This window comes from Arachis ipaensis, chromosome B05 (assembly GCF_000816755.2).
Source record: "Arachis ipaensis cultivar K30076 chromosome B05, Araip1.1, whole genome shotgun sequence".
Lineage (NCBI taxonomy): Eukaryota > Viridiplantae > Streptophyta > Magnoliopsida > Fabales > Fabaceae > Arachis > Arachis ipaensis.
The window spans coordinates 28,183,489-28,200,008 of NC_029789.2; the positions used below are offsets into that span (position 1 = coordinate 28,183,489).

The following is a 16,520-nucleotide window of genomic DNA, read 5'->3' on the forward strand; positions in this document are numbered from 1 at the left end:
ATTATTATTATTTTCGGCTGCCATCTCCTCTTCCTGTTCGAAAATTTCTGAAAGGTGCTTGCTGGATTGTTGTAATTTAGCTTCTCTTAGTTTCCTCTTCAGAGTTCTTTCAGGTTCTGGATCTGCTTCAACAAGAATATTCTTGTCCTTGCTCCTGCTCATATGAAAAAGAGGGAACAGAAAAATAATAATAATAGGGATCCTTTTTTACCACAGTATAGAGGTCCCTGTGTGAGTAGAAGAAAGGAAGAAGAAAAGAATGTAATGTAAAGAAAGAAACACAAGGGTGAGGAGAGCAGAGATGTGAGATGAAGAGAAGTGTTAGTAGATGAATAAAGATATAGAAGGAGATGAGAGGGAAAGGGAATTTTCGAAAATTATTTTTGAAAAAGAGTTAGTGATTTTCGAAAATAGTTTTTGAAAAAGGTTAGTAATTTTCGAAAATTAAAATCAAAAATTAAAATAATTAGTTAATTAAAAAGAAATTTTGAAAAAGAGGGAAGATATTTTCGAAAATTAGAGAGAGAGGGTTAGTTAGGTGGTTTTGAAAAAGATAAGAAACAAACAAAAAGTTAGTTAGTTAGTTGAAACAGATTTTGAAAATCAATTTTGAAAAGATAAGAAGATAAGAAGTTAGAAAAGATATTTTAAAATCAAATTTTGAAAAAGATAATATAAAGAGATATTTTTGAAAAGATATGATTGAAATTAGTTTTGAAAAAGATTTGATTTTTAAATTCACAATTAATGACTTGATTCACAAGAAATCACAAGATATGATTCTAGAACTCAAAGTTTGAATCTTTCTTAACAAGCAAGTAACAAACTTGAAATTTTTGAATCAAAACATTAATTGATGAAGTTATTTTTGAAAATTAGGAGATAAAGATAAGAAAAAGATTTTTGAAAAATATTTTTATAATTTTCAAAAATAGCTAAGAAAAATGAAAAAGATTTGATTTTTGAAAAAGATTTTAAAAAAGATAGAATTTTTAAATTGAAAATTTGATTTGACTCATAAGAAACAACTAAATTTTAAAAAATTTTGAAAAAGTCAACTCAAATTTTCGAATTTCATGAGAGGAAAAAGGGAAAGATATTTTTTTGATATTTTTGAATTTTTATGATGAGAGAGAAAAACATGAAAAAGACTCAATGCATGAAAATTTTGGATCAAAGTATGTGATGAATGCAAGAACACTATGAATGTCAAGATGAACACCAAGAACACTTTGAATGTCAAGATGAACATCAAGAACTTATTTTTGAAAATTTTATATGCAAAGAAAACATGCAAGACACCAAACTTAGAAATCTTTCATGTTTAGACTCTATGGATGCAAGAATACATATGAAAAACAAGAAAAGACACAAAACAAGAAAACATCAAGATCAAACAAGAAGACTTACCAAGAACAACTTGAAGATCATGAAGAACACTATGAATGCATGAATTTTCGAAAAATGCAAGATGATTATGCAATTGACACCAAACTTATAACATGACACATGACTCAAACAAGAAACACAAAAAATATTTTTTTGATTTTTATGATTTTATTAATTTTTTTTGGATTTTTCGAAAATTATTTGAAAAAGAAAAATAAGGATTCCAAAATTTTTAATATGAATTCCAGGAATCTTACCATGTTAGTCTAAAGCTCTAATCTGAGGGTTAGACATGGCTTAATAGCCAGTCAAGCTTTAGCATGTAACATCAGAATATACTGCTCATTACTTATCAAATTAACTTGCCTCTATGCTGATGGCTGGAAGCCCCTATCCAAAAGAATTTAGACATGGCTTTACAGCCAGCCAGGCTTCAACATGCTTCATGAAACTCTAGAATTCATTCTTAAAAATTTTAGAATAATTTTCGAAAACAGATGAGAAATTTTTGAAAGATTTTGTTGAAAATTTTTTTGAAAAGAAAACAAAAAAAGAAAATTACCTAATCTGAGCAACAAGATGAACCGTCAGTTGTCCAAACTCGAACAATCCCCGGCAACGGTGTTATCACCGTTGTCAATGGCTACTTTTAATCCTCTCTGGAAAATGGTCCGATGCGCTGTCACTGCATGGCTAATTGTCTGGAGGCATCGCCCTTGTCAATGGCTACATCCTATCCTCTTGTGAAAATGGTCCAAATGCTCTATCATAGCACGGCTAATCATCTGAGGTTCTCGATCATACTGGAATAGGATTCACCCTCCTTTTGTGTTTGTCACTACGCCCAGCACTTGCGAGTTTGAAGTTCGTCACAGTCATTCAATCCCAGAGTCCTACTCGGAATACCACAGACAAGGTTTAGACTTTTCGGACTCTCATGAATGCCGCCATCAATCTAGCTTATACCACGAAGATTCTGATTAAGAGATCCAAGAGATACTCATTCAATATAAGGTAGAACGGAAGTGGTTGTCAGGCACGCGTTCATAGGGAATGATGATGATTGTCACGTTCATCACATTCAGGTTGAAGTGCGAATGAATATCTTAGAAGCGGAATAAGTTGAATTGAATAGAAAAACAGTAGTACTTTGCATTAATCTTTGAGGAACAGCAGAGCTCCACACCTTAATCTATGGAGTGAAGAAACTCTACCGTTTGAAAATACATAAGTGAAAGGTTCAGGTATGGCCGAGAGGCCAGCCCCCAAAACGAGATCACAGGATCAAAAATACAATCCAGGATGTCTAATACAATAGTAAAAAGTCCTATTTATACTAAACTAGTTACTAGGGTTTACAGAAGTAAGTAATTGATGCATAAATCCACTTCTGGAGCCCACTTGGTGTGTGCTTGGGCTGAGCTTGAATGTTACACGTGCAGAGGTCCTTCTTGGAGTTCGCCAGTTTATAACGTATTTCTGGCGTTCAACTCTGGTTTGTGACGTGTTTCTGGCGTTTAACTCTAGACAGCAGCGTAGAACTGGCGTTCAACGCCTTTTTACGTCGTCTAAACTTGGCCAAAGTATGGACTATTATATATTGCTGGAAAGCCCTGGATGTCTACTTTCCAACGCAATTGGAAGCGCGGCATTTTGAGTTCTGTAGCTCCAAAAAATCTACTTTGAGTGCAGGGAGGTCAGAATCCAACAGCATCAGCAGTCCTTCTTCAACCTCTGAATCTGATTTTTGCTCAAGTCCTTCAATTTCAGCCAGAAAATACCTGAAATCACAGAAAAACACACAAACTCATAGTAAAGTCCAGAAATATGAATTTAACATAAAAACTAATAAAAACATCCCTAAAAGTAACTAGATCCTACTAAAAACATACTAAAAATAATGCCAAAAAGCGTATAAATTATCCGCTCATCAATAATAATAAGGTGATTTCTTCCATACCCAACTAGTTTAAGGGTATTACATACCCTTCCTACATGTTTCAATTAAGTGTTGACAAATGTATTCATTAATTCCAGTCAGCAAAGGATTTTTTAATTTTTAAAAATTAAAAAAATTGAATTTAATACATGTATTATACACTTTATATATACATAACTTAATACACTCTACATACGTTTTAACTCTGGTTAAATCAAATCACCATACATGGTAAACTTTAAATAAATTAAAAAAAAAAAGAAAAAGAAAAAATTGGTTTTCCTCTTCTTCCCTAATCCCAATCCTTTCAACGGCACCAATTCCCCCTAACCCTAATCTCCTCAACGGCACCGAGGCAGCAAGCCAACAACCCCTCCAGGCTCCAACTCCGCCGGCCGTCTCGTCGTCTTCATCTCGCCGGACACGGTGCGGCTCCAACGACCTCCCTGCACGTCGCGTTTTGGCTCGCAGCCTCGCAGGTCGTCTTCTTCATCGCAGCTCCTTGCTCTGTCGGTGCTTCCTCTCCGTCACTGCTGCCTCCCCTTCGCCAGAGTCTGCTTCGCCGTGCTCGAACGGGTTGGTATCTCCTCACTTCTCTGCGTTGGTGAAATGAAAGTGTGAAACCCATTATCTCTGTGTTTTTTGTTATTCAAGTGGATTTTAATTTAATTAAGCGAGTGAGTAACTGATTAATAATGTTGAATTGTTGATTATAAATCTGTTTATGTTATGTTGTTAATGGCAGATTGATGATGTTTATGTTATATCTGTTTATGAATCTGATTAATGATGTTGGATTGTTGATTCTTGGCTGTGTAACATACATAGGTTAATGGCAGATTGATGTTTGTTTTCTGATTATCAGTGTTTATGGTTGTTTTGTTGGCATACCAAACTTTATGCCATATTCATCCCAGCCACTCTTCACTGCTACACAGTCATCTCCAGAAACTATACGGCAATCTTCAATTCTGGTGTTTGTGCAAGAATCTAAGAAAAGGAAAAAAATCAACAAAATGTAAGAAAAAATTTATTAATCTATATTCTATATGATGTGTTTAGGCACTCTTAGTTTGTTGTTTGGAGACGGAGTAATATAGTCTCAAACTTAGCTGGGATGACTTAGGGTGTGTTTGTGAAACACGTTGAAGAGGATAAAAGTGCGTTTCAACATTATCCCAAAAGCTCGTTCACTATAAGCAAGAAATTATAGCTTCTTCGTTTACTTTACTCAACGCACGTTTAGGTTTGTTGCTAGTTATTATTGGTATTAAATACACTTAAAAAAATAATATTAAATTTTTTTAGTAGTTAATTAATTATTTATCTAAAAGTAATTTTAACTAATATTATTCAAATAATATTTATTTTATCAAAATAAATTTTAGGAAAAATTACCAAACATAAATCATGTTAGTATAAAGTCACTTCTACCCAAAATTAATTTTACAAAATCACTTTTATTCAAACTCCAATTTACCCAACGTAAATCCAAACACACACTTAATCGATAGTCATATAAAAGGTTGTAACGTTAAAAAAAAATTAAACATACTTGCTGTGTTTTAAAGATGCTAAAGCAAACACTCCCTGAATGGATAAATGCATAATATTGAATCTGTCATGTGATTTGCTTCCGGCGTTGAAGCATAAGAGAATCAAGTGCCTCATAACTTGACCCACCTTTGGCCAACGATTTCAACGTACTCTCTTTGACCTCTTTGACTCTCTTTCACCGCCTTCCTTTCTTCATCCTCCATTACACACCCTCACCACTCTCCCTATTAATAGTACCTGTTATTTTGCTGGTGTCACAAAAGTAAAAAACTCAAATGTGATTTTGAAATGCTTTTAAGACTCTACTTTGAATAATGTGAACATATATATGAACTAATAACTATATCACAAGAATAGGATTATTATTATTATTATTATTACCTGCTGTAAGTTGGATGAACATGCCATGATCGTGAATTCAGGAGTGTTAGATTTGAGATTTGAATATTGTTCGAGAACATGAATTCAATTGTAGTAGTAAATTAATGGGAAGTTTTGAAAAATCTAAGCTGCTGTTTTATAATTTTGAAAACTAAATATTGCTTAAAACTATCATCATAAACTTATAAACTTAAAATTAATTCATACATAAGTGCGTTTATCACAAATTTTTCTTATGTATATCTACATTTGTTTACTATTTTTTGATTACATTGATTGATTGTGTATTATTATTTATTGTGATAATATTTTTTTTTACTATTCAAAGTTCCTTAGATGCAATTGAATAGTAGTGTGCTCATACATTTTTTTTACATTTTATGTTAATAATAGACTTACAACACAAGTATGGGGAGCGTTCACAAAAATTCAACAAAGAGTTCTGTTGAATTTAATGATTTGAGTTTTGAGTATAGTGGTTCTAGTGAAGAAAATGATATAAATATATCTCAAAAGAAGGGTACAATTGATGAAGCTATGAAAATGGTCGATCGTGGAGATGGATTTGGTGAAGTTGAGAAGAAGTTAACTGAGTTGACCAGGGATGACATTTGGGGTATTGAGCATGATAGTGTAGAGTAGTGTGTTCAATTCTACAAAAATTATGCCAAAGTACATGGTTTTGTTGCAAGGTGTGATGAAAAACAATCCAAATAACAAGCTTCCTTCTACCGCCAACTTGGTAGGTGACCCAAGTGTTGTGAAGACAAAAGGAGCCCCACGACAAACAACCAAGACTGCTAAGGCCCGTAAGTGTTCGCATTGTAAACGGATTGGTCATACGGTTCGTAGGTGTCCAAAACTATATGGTGGAGAATGCTCACTAAGTTCGAACGAAGATAAATTGAATACTGACATTGACCAATCAAGTACAGAATCAAATGGTGTTACGGTAATATCTATTATTGATTTTTCTTTGTTTAGGGTACATTCTTTTCTGTACTACTTATTACTTTTAAAATTTATGTGTTGTTGGAATATATTGTATTACAGGATATGTCTGATGAGGAAACAATACACCAATGTAACGAAAAACGTAGTGATTTATTTGAAAATATCCAGAAAAAAGTGAACAGGCCTCATGTCCAATCTACAAAAGTTCAAAGCAACCAGTACAACGATAACAGAACAGAAAAGCCTACTGCACAAACAAAAATAAATGCACCTGAAGCTGCTTTTGCGGTATATAACTGTGTATTATAATATAATTTGAACTGCTAGAGATTTTTTAATAGTTTTTATAATTTTTCATGTAGGACACAAAGAAGGATAAAATTTCAAGTGTCGAAAAGAGTAAGAAAAGAAAGCGGTTAGATAATAATCGCATCGAAAAGGTTAGTTTGCCATGTTGTATTATCGTGTATTGATTCAATAATGTATAAAAAATGTTTTTAATAATTTATTTTTAACCTTAACCCCTATTACTCAACTCACACACACGTAACCCCCAGCTGCCACTCACTCACCACCGCTATTCCCCTTTCCCTCTTACCCACACCCATACAAGACACACACATACACTAACAGTGGAAAGATGAAAGAAAGAGAGGGGAAGTCTGAGAAAAGGAAAACAGAGGAAGAGAGCTTTCGAAAAAGAAGGAGGAGGAGGGTGAAGCTGCTGCTGTGCCGTCGCGTCCAGCTCGCCATCGCCCGTCGCCGCACCGCGTCACCGTCGAGAGTAGAAACGCGAGCCCATGGCCGAGGAGGGAAGCCCACTGCTGCGACGCCGGAGATTCGGGTCAGGGCCGAGAAGGGGGACAACGCCGCTAAGGTAAGGAGCTCGACGCCATCGCCAAGGCTCTGTCATCGCCGCCACGCCGTGACCCCGTCGCCACTACCGAAGGCTCTAGTGATAGCCGCCGTTGTCTGTTGCATGTGAGAAAAGGAGAGAGGGGACTTGAGTACAAGGAAAGGAGTCGTGTAAGGCTGGTGCCGAGAGACAGAGGGCTGTTTAGCCGCCACCGCTGCTGCATCGTCAACGTTGCGGTTTCAGTAAAAAAAGGGGATGCCGTCGACGTACCTCTGATATGGTCTAGGTCCCTTCCTCTAATTTGCTCTTTTTCAATTCTTGCTCTGCTGCTATTTTATTTGTTACCCTATTCTCGTTTTATTTCGTTTCAGCCCATATAGCTATGATTTTTGATAATGTTACTGCTGTTGCTACTGCTAGTTCTAAGCAGCTGCAGCTGTGAATTTAGAGAAAGTGGGTTTGTCGCGTTTAAATTCTGCGGTTTCGCCTAACTGAGGTACGGGATTTTTTTTAAAAATAAAGGTTTTAAATTATGAATGCCAATAAAATTAAATGAGTAATTGTAAATAGTTTATGGTTGCTTATGTGAATAATTCTTGGAATTGAGTTGAATCATAGCTGTGATTGATGATGTTGTGTATTTTGAAGTTATACTTGCTGTTAGTACTTGTTGATGATGATTTTGAGTATGGAATATTGAGATGGCTGCTGGAAATATATTTGATGAATCATAACTTGAGATGCTAAAGAATGGATGAGGTGATAATATGGTTATGTTGCACCTATGATGTGAAATTGTGATATATTGAATTAAGAGTTCTTGGGCAACTTCGTTAAGTCAAAAGAAGGTTAGAAATGTGGTTTTAGATGATTCCTAGGCTTAAATATATGATTTGGTATGTGAGGTTGTTGGAAATATTTTGTGTAGAATTTAGCAGAAAGCTGCTTAACTGGCAGCAGAACGAATGACTTTTTGGGAGCAGTCCAGACCTAATTTTTAGATGAAAGTATTTTTCTATAAAATTTTAGTGTGTCTTGGATATTTCATAAAAATTTCAGGGAATTTGGCCAAGTGGTTTGAAAGATATGATTTTTTGAATTTTAGTGGTCGCTGCAGATTTTTCTGCTTTTCTGGTTCTGCAGTACCAACTTCCAGACGCTATAACTTTTAATTTAAATAGAATTTTGAGTTCATTTCAAAATAATTTTAAAGATCTATCACTCTATTTTAAGTGAGTACAAATTTCATGTTCATATCAATTTTGAGGACTTAGATAAATCCCTTGGAAGGTCGGTTGTTTGCTGGAAACTTTGAACTGGTTTATGAAAACAGGGTTCCACTTCCAATTGATAGTTACAAGATTTTTAAAAAACCTTTTCAGAGATACAGACAGGATGGCTAATCAAAAAGCTATGGACGAATAGAGGGCTTGTTTGGCTAGTTGCTTCTGGGTTTATTTTCCCTCGCCCTTGATGTTGTAAAGTGTTGTTTTTTTACAGAGGGGTAGGTTGTATTTAAGTCTTGTATGAATAATTATTATGTAATCAAAAAGCCCTTTGCATATGGCAGCTAGTGCAATTGCATGTTGAAAAACATGTTCAATGAAAATTTTTTGGACATAAATAATAGATTTTTATGATTGAATCCATATCATATCTATCAATACGATAATTTTTATTTTGATTTGTGGTTTACCACTAAAAATAAAGTTGTTTATTTTCATAATATAAGTGAAATAGTAAAAACTTAGAGATGGTCATATGAAGAAGACAAAGAAATGCTTAAAAAATGTGATTAATCCCATGGCGAGAAAGCCTTCAATAATTAATTCACAATAAACTAAAAACATGAAAAAGAATCATTACAGTTTACAAATTCCTAACAAATAATATATTTTATTAGTGAGGATTAAAAATACAACTTTGTATGATATAACATAAAAGTAATAAAACCAGGAATGTTCGCCATGTGGGTAAAGTTTTAAAGAGGATTGATGTAAATTATATTACAAATTTTATGTGCTTAATATCTTTTATTATTGCTGTAATTATTAATTATTGTTTTAAAATACTATGATACTTAGACTTCTGGCCGTTTAAACGTAAAGTAAAATTATTTCTTAATCATGTAATTATATTTAATAGACTATTATTTTTTAATTAGACGGTATAAAAAATGTATGCTGAATACCTTATTCACAATTAAATGAAGAGGATGCAGAAGTAACTTTTGGACGCCTCTTCTCATCCTATAGTATGTTTTCTATCTTTAACTCATTCTTTTCATCTTCCGTCTTTCACCCCATAGTAAATTTTCCATCTTGTAATCACTCCTTTCATCTTCCGTCTTTCCTTTTTCTTGTTACAGAAATATGAGAAGTCAGGCTTTATGAAAAATTACTTCAGAAATAATTAATGTGAAATCCATATACATGATGACCTTTGATGTATCCAGTTTCCAAATTTCCTATAAATGGATAAAATTATTTCCAGTTATCACCGTAGAATTCGAATGTCTTACAGTCATATATGCGTGTTGCTTTTTCTACTTGTAATTATGTCTTCAAGAGGAACTAACAACTCCATTTCAAAAATAGTCATAGCCGAAAGCAATCACACACCTCAATCACCATCTGATGACATTGGAGAAAACCTTGGCAGCGCTCAACAAAAATCAAATGTAACAAAAGCACAAGTGAAGAACACTCTGATGGAGGCCATCGAAATTTCGTCTAGGTTGGAATACACTTCAATTGATTCTATGAATTTTAAATTTTTTTTCCGTATTTTTCTTAAGAATTTTGATATTTACTTATTTATTCATAATGGTTTTCAGTCTCAATGAGGGCGTCAATATGGTAGAAAATAAGGAGGAATTAAAATCTAAAGTAGTGGATGTGCCAGGTGAAACCATCTTTAACAAGGTGATCTCTTTTCTCTTTTCAGATTGTTATGTTGAATTTACTAAGTATTGGTCAGTCTTCAATGAATTCATCTGATACTTAGTTGATTAAACGTCTATAGCATTTCGTGGAATACTAATGTAATCATTTTCTTATGACTTTCCAAATATTTTGTAGGAGAATAAAGGTGAAAAATATGATGCGCTCAACTCACAAATCATAAAGATGCAAGAAGTTGTCACTAACTTGCAAAACATGGCCTCTGTCAATCAATCTATGATGCCAATGATGCCTTACTTTCACCCCATGCCGTCACAATTTTATAATCATTTGGGAGGATTTAACCCAAGCTCACCTCCTTATCCATCGCTTTCAATGCCAATGACCATGTCTCCATATGCAAGTCCCTTTGAAAACCTTTCTTCTGAGCAAGCCATGATAGACACGATAATAAACAAGTTGGCCACTCCCCCCGGTTAAAAAACCTTCTTTTGAGAGAAAAAAATCTTTTCTCGGTGTGAAGAAGACTAATCCTAAAATTTCTAGAGCCCAGTCATCCAACAAAATACATGGTAAACAATTTTGTGTAGCAGATACTCCATCAACTGATGTTGTCAAATCATTGCTGAGTAACGCATCTTTATATGTAATATTAGTTTGGCAATTTAACATTGACAAAATTATATTCTTCTCATTGTATAGCAAATGGCATTGTCGGGAACTATCCCAAGTAGTCAAGTTCGAGAGGATTATAAAGAGGCATTTATGGGTAAAGTGAAAGTCCTTAGAAAGGCAGGGGCGGAGCTAGAAGAAATATTAGAAGGGGGCAAAAAATATTTATACAATAAAATAAGACTAAAATAAAATTTTAAGGGGGGGCTAAACTGAAATTTACATATAATTTACATGTAAAAAATTAAAATTAGGGGGGGCCATTGCCCCCCTTTCCTTGTACCTAGCTCCGCCCTTGTAGAAAGGTAAAATCATATGATATAATTTCATCTCTACTAAATAAAAATCTGTTCCTTTATTTGTTATGCATGCTTAATAAAGAAAATAATTATCTTTGGTTTGACAACTTTTTTCATCAACATATAAAGTGTTGAATCTTGTGATAATAAGTTTGTTTTGGATTATAAGTATTATGACTATATGAGACTTCACATTGAAGTCACTCCCGTGATAGAAACTTTAATACTCTTCATAAATAGAATTATATTTTTAAACCATCACACTCAAAACATAATAATTATTTCTTGTATATATGTACAGATTTATGTGCCTGTTAATGAAGATAATCTTCATTGGTATCTTGTTATCTTCGACATGAATCAATGTCAAGTAATTTTGTTGGATTCCAACCCAGATCCTAAGAAGAAAGCAAGTAAAATATTCAGCATTAAGCAATTGGTATATCATTCCTGTATTCAAACATTTATGTCATCAATTTTACATCTTTAATTATACTATTTTTACCATTTATAAAAACACTAATTCAATGTTAACCACGTATTAGGCTTTGTACCTTGAAGGGATGCTTCAACATGACTCTTTCTATGACTTTACAATTAGGCCTAAGGTGTCTGAGTTTCCCATTTTGGAAGCTCTCGGAATAGGAAGACAAAGAAATGACTCGTAATTTTCTAGCTCTTTATTTGGTTTGTCAAGCAATCTTTTTTCTTTTGTCACATTGTCTAACTGGTACTTTTTTTTTCCATATAAAATTTAACATAGCTTTGATTGCGGTATTTGGGTAGCAACTTGGATGAAGAACTGCATTTGGATTGATGATTACAACATTTATGTAAGTTACAATACATGATAAATTTCTAATTGTTTAATTTCTAATTACATAAGTGTGACTTACTACTGGTTTTATGATTTGAAGGTTGATGATGCAACTAGGATGCGCATTGCTATAGATTTGATCATGAAGTCATACAATCTGAAAAAAAATACCATTATCAAGGCTGCTAAGAAGAACTACAAAAAAATTGAGGAAAAGAACAAGAATTTAGTTAAAAAATAAGAGTATATGTTACTTCTGATTGCATCAGTTGGAAAAATTCTAAATAAATTATGTTAACTATAAATGATATAAATAAGTCATTTTGGTGCTAGTACTTTTGTAATGAGACTTTTTTTTGTGGTAGCTATCTATTGTTATAGAATCTTTCTATATAAATTAAAATCTATAACAATCCTATATATTTATATTTTGGAATATTGAATTTTCTTTATTTTTGTAAGAATGGATTTTGTTATGACAGATTTTTTTTATAGAATGTTTCAACCATTTTTATCATTCAAAGAAATTTCTACTGATTAAAGACTATAAAAATCAACAACAAATAAGGGTATGTTTACAAATTTTTAATGTATATATCACTTTAAATTTCTGGTAAATTTGTGTACCAATTTTTATTGATTGGTTAAGCCGCTCGAAATGAACATCACATCTATATAATCAAGTATAAACTAATAAATCATAAACAGGAGATTATAATCATTAATACCAGAAATTTTATATGAGCTATAACCTGTATCTATGTTGTACGATTATTAAGAATTATTACTATTAATTTTTTTTCTACTACTCTTTGAAGTACGCTTTGTTTCTGTAATTCTAAATTACTGCTATCGAAGGAGAAAAAATTGGAAAAACAAAATCAAATGGAACTGGGGACAACAGATATGTTTATGCATTCAATGAATTGGTTATTCCATCAATCCAGAAGTTTGGACCTGATATGATTGTTTTGACAATTGGACTAGACTCTAGTGCAGTAAGTTCTATTTTTCATTTTTTTTAGGTTCATGATTTATACTCTTGCCATAGTTAGCATTTTCACCTATTTTTAACCCCTCAACCAAATATACCTTTAGAAATTATCTGTTTCATTTCAATCACAAAAAAGATTGTTCTCATCAATTACAGCAGAAGTAAAGTCAGTTTTCTTTCACAATTGAATCCTTTAATTAAGATATTAAAAAAAATACTTCTTGTGTAAAATTTCTTTCTACAGACTTCAATTAAATGGAACATGACAATGTTAACAGTAGTCAAATCACATTATCTTTACTTTTTCCCTCATTATCTAACAATAAAGAATCTTTACTTACTTTATGTGCCTCAGTTTGATCCAAATGGAAGGCAATGCTTAACAATAGAGGGTTATAGAAAAATTGGGAAGATTGTTCATGATCTTGCAAAACAGCACAGTGATGGACGCCTTGTAATTGTTCAAGAAGGTGGATACCATGTTACATATTCAGCATACTATTTACATGCATTTCTGGAGAGTGTTCTCAGCCTAGCATCATTGCCTCCATTTCCAGATCCTATTGTTTATTACCCTGAGGATGAACCATAGGATGAACCATAAACACTAATAATCAGAAAACAAACATCAATCTGCTATTAACCTATGTATGTTACACAGCCAAGAATCAACAATTCAACATCATTAATCAGATTCATAAACAGATATAACATAAACATCATTAATATTAAATTATTATTTTATTTTAGGTTCTAATTTTTTAAAAGTTATATTTTTATTATTATTTATAATTAATTTTTTATTTAATTTATCATTTCTAATTGGAATAATAATACATATTATAAAAAATTAAAATAGTAAATAATGCACAAAAATTAGAATAATTGTTTTAATATTCTCAGTATTTATTTAGAAAAAATTTTGGAAAAACCAATAATAACTAGCAACAAACCTAAACGTGCGTTGAGTAAAGTAAACGCAGAAGTTATAATTTCTTGCTTCTAGTGAACGAGCTTTTGGGATAATGTTGAAACGCACTTTTATCCTCTTCAACGTGTTTCACAAACACACCCTAAGTCATCCCAGCAAAGTTTGATACTATATTACCCCGTCTCCAAACAACAAACTAAGAGTGCCTAAACAAATCATATAGAATATAGATTAATAAATTTTTTTTCTTACATTTTGTTGATTTTTTTCCTATTCTTAGATTCTTGCACAAACACCAGAATTGAAGATTGCTATATAGTTTCTGGAGATGACTGTGTAGCAGTGAAGAGTGGCTGGGATGAATATGGCATAAAGTTTGGTATGCCAACAAAACAACCATAAACACTGATAATCAGAAAGCAAACATCAATCTGCCATTAACCTATGTATGTTACACAGCCAAGAATCAACAATCCAACATCATTAATCAGATTCATAAACAGATATAACATAAACATCATCAATCTGCCATTAACAACATAACATAAACAGATTTATAATCAACAATTCAACATCATTAATCAGTTACTCACTCGCTTAATTAAATTAAAATCCACTTGAATAACAAAAAACACAGAGATAATGGGTTTCACACTTTCACTTCACCAACGCAGAGAAGTGAGGAGATACCAACCTGTTCGAGCACGGCGAAGCAGACTCTGGCGAAGGGGAGGCAGCAGTGACGGAGAGGAAGCACCGACAGAGCAAGGAGCTGCGATGAAGAAGACAACCTGCGAGGCTGCGAGCCAAAACGCGACGTGCAGGGAGGTCGTCGGAGCTGCACCGTGTCCGGCGAGATGAAGACGACGAGACGGCCGGCGGAGTTGGAGCCTGGAGGGGTTGTTGGCTTGCTGCCTCGGTGCCGTTGAGGAGATTAAGGTTAGGGGGAATTGGTGCCGTTGAAGGGATTGGGATTAGGGAAGAAGAGGAAAACCAATTTTTTCTTTTTCTTTTTTTTTTAATTTATTTAAAGTTTACCATGTATGGTGATTTGATTTAACCAGAGTTAAAACGTATGTAGAGTGTATTAAGTTATGTATATATAAAGTATATAATACATGTATTAAATTCAATTTTTTTAATTTTTAAAAATTAAAAAATCCTTTGCTGACTGGAATTAATGAATACATTTGTCAACACTTAATTGGAACATGTAGGAAGGGTATGTAATACCCTCAAACTAGTTGGGTATGGAAGAAATCACCTAATAATAATACCTTAACATAATAAAATATAATATACATTATAACGAATAATATAATATAATTAACTACGCTAACTATGCAAAAAATAAAGAACTATTAGAATGATAGATAATTAATTATTTAATTACATAGATAAAATTAGTTATTGACCAAAAATTGACCCGTATAAAAGAAAGTTTAATCAACTTGTACATGAGGGTGACATCATTTTATAAGTTGATCCGTTGAAATCAAATAAAACAAAAGAGCTAAGTTCACATTCCAACTTCATAAACATTTGGCAATATGCTTATTTGAATAGAATAACTTGAACTATGTGAAATATATGCATTCAAACTTGAATATCACTAATTTACTAAATTCAATTCCAATTCAAAACCAACAGCACAACAACAACAACAATATCACATCATTACAGCATTAAAACTCATAAAAGTCTAATAATCTAATCTAATCCTATCTTAACCACATAAATTCACTAAACAAAAAAATTATTTCTATCTAAATCATAATACTAATTAATAAGTAAAATCTAAATTAATCATAAATTTAATGAAAACAAAAATTTAAATTTATTTACCGGAGAATGTAAACACAGAGGTGGATGGGAGAATATTGGTGGTAGCCGGCGTTGTTGGTGGCGGCTGGCAGAAGTGGTTGGCGGCAAAAGGGAGAGGGGTTGTCAGAGAGGATGCGGCGGTAGGGGATAACATGCGGCGGGGATGACGGGGTAGCAGAGAGGGAGAGGGTTAGAGAGAGAGTGAAAGAAGTAAGGGGAAAGAGACATATTGAGGAGGTAGTGGCGGGGTTGACGGCGGAGCTTACGGAGCAGCGGGAAGGGAGAGGGTTAGAGAGAGAGTGGGAGAAGAAGGGTAGAGAGAGAGAGATGGATTTGAAATCAAGGAGGAGAGCATTCACGCTTTGAATTCAGGGAAAATTACCGTCGAAAAAATACGAGGGTAAACTATTATGTGTCACCAAAATGCAGCGTTTCACTAAATGGGTTTACCGACGATTTATCCGATGGTAAATCCGATACTAACTTACGTGCCTATTTTTTTTTGTTTTCCTCCAATTATTACCGGCGAATTTACTGTCAGAAACGTAAATCCACCGGTAATAATTTAACTTGACGAATTCGACACCTTTACCACCTATAAATCTGTCGGTAAATTTGCTGCTACTCTGCGATGCTAAATCCGACAGTATTCAGAATTTTTCTTGTAGTGCTAGTTTTCAAGAGTTTCTCAAGACTAAGTGTATAATTGGATTAAAATTTTGCAAATAGGATTTTGTATCAAATTGATTTTATAAATTTGATTTTGATTAGAAGTGAGTTAGTATTAATGTGATTTATATTTGATAATTTTATATCAAAATTGATTATAGTAAAATGAATATTGTTTGAATTATATTATTCAAAATCAAGTTTAGATAAAAACTACTAAAAAAACATAAATTTACATTACTTAAAATCACATCTTTTTTTAACACTCTTTTGGCTATAATTTTTTTTAAAAGAACTTAAATTTATGTATTAAAATTTAGTTCTCTTTTGGTCAT

The 16,520-nt window shown here is 33.0% G+C and overlaps 2 long non-coding RNA genes across 2 annotated transcripts; both read left to right on the top strand.

The window, feature by feature from the left end:
* On the top strand, window positions 11,543–11,939 carry LOC107641814. Its single transcript, XR_001620443.2, has 3 exons — window positions 11,543–11,614; window positions 11,714–11,783; window positions 11,868–11,939. It is a non-coding gene; the product is annotated as an uncharacterized LOC107641814 (long non-coding RNA).
* On the top strand, window positions 12,651–13,278 carry LOC110262787. Its single transcript, XR_002347783.1, has 2 exons — window positions 12,651–12,765; window positions 13,117–13,278. It is a non-coding gene; the product is annotated as an uncharacterized LOC110262787 (long non-coding RNA).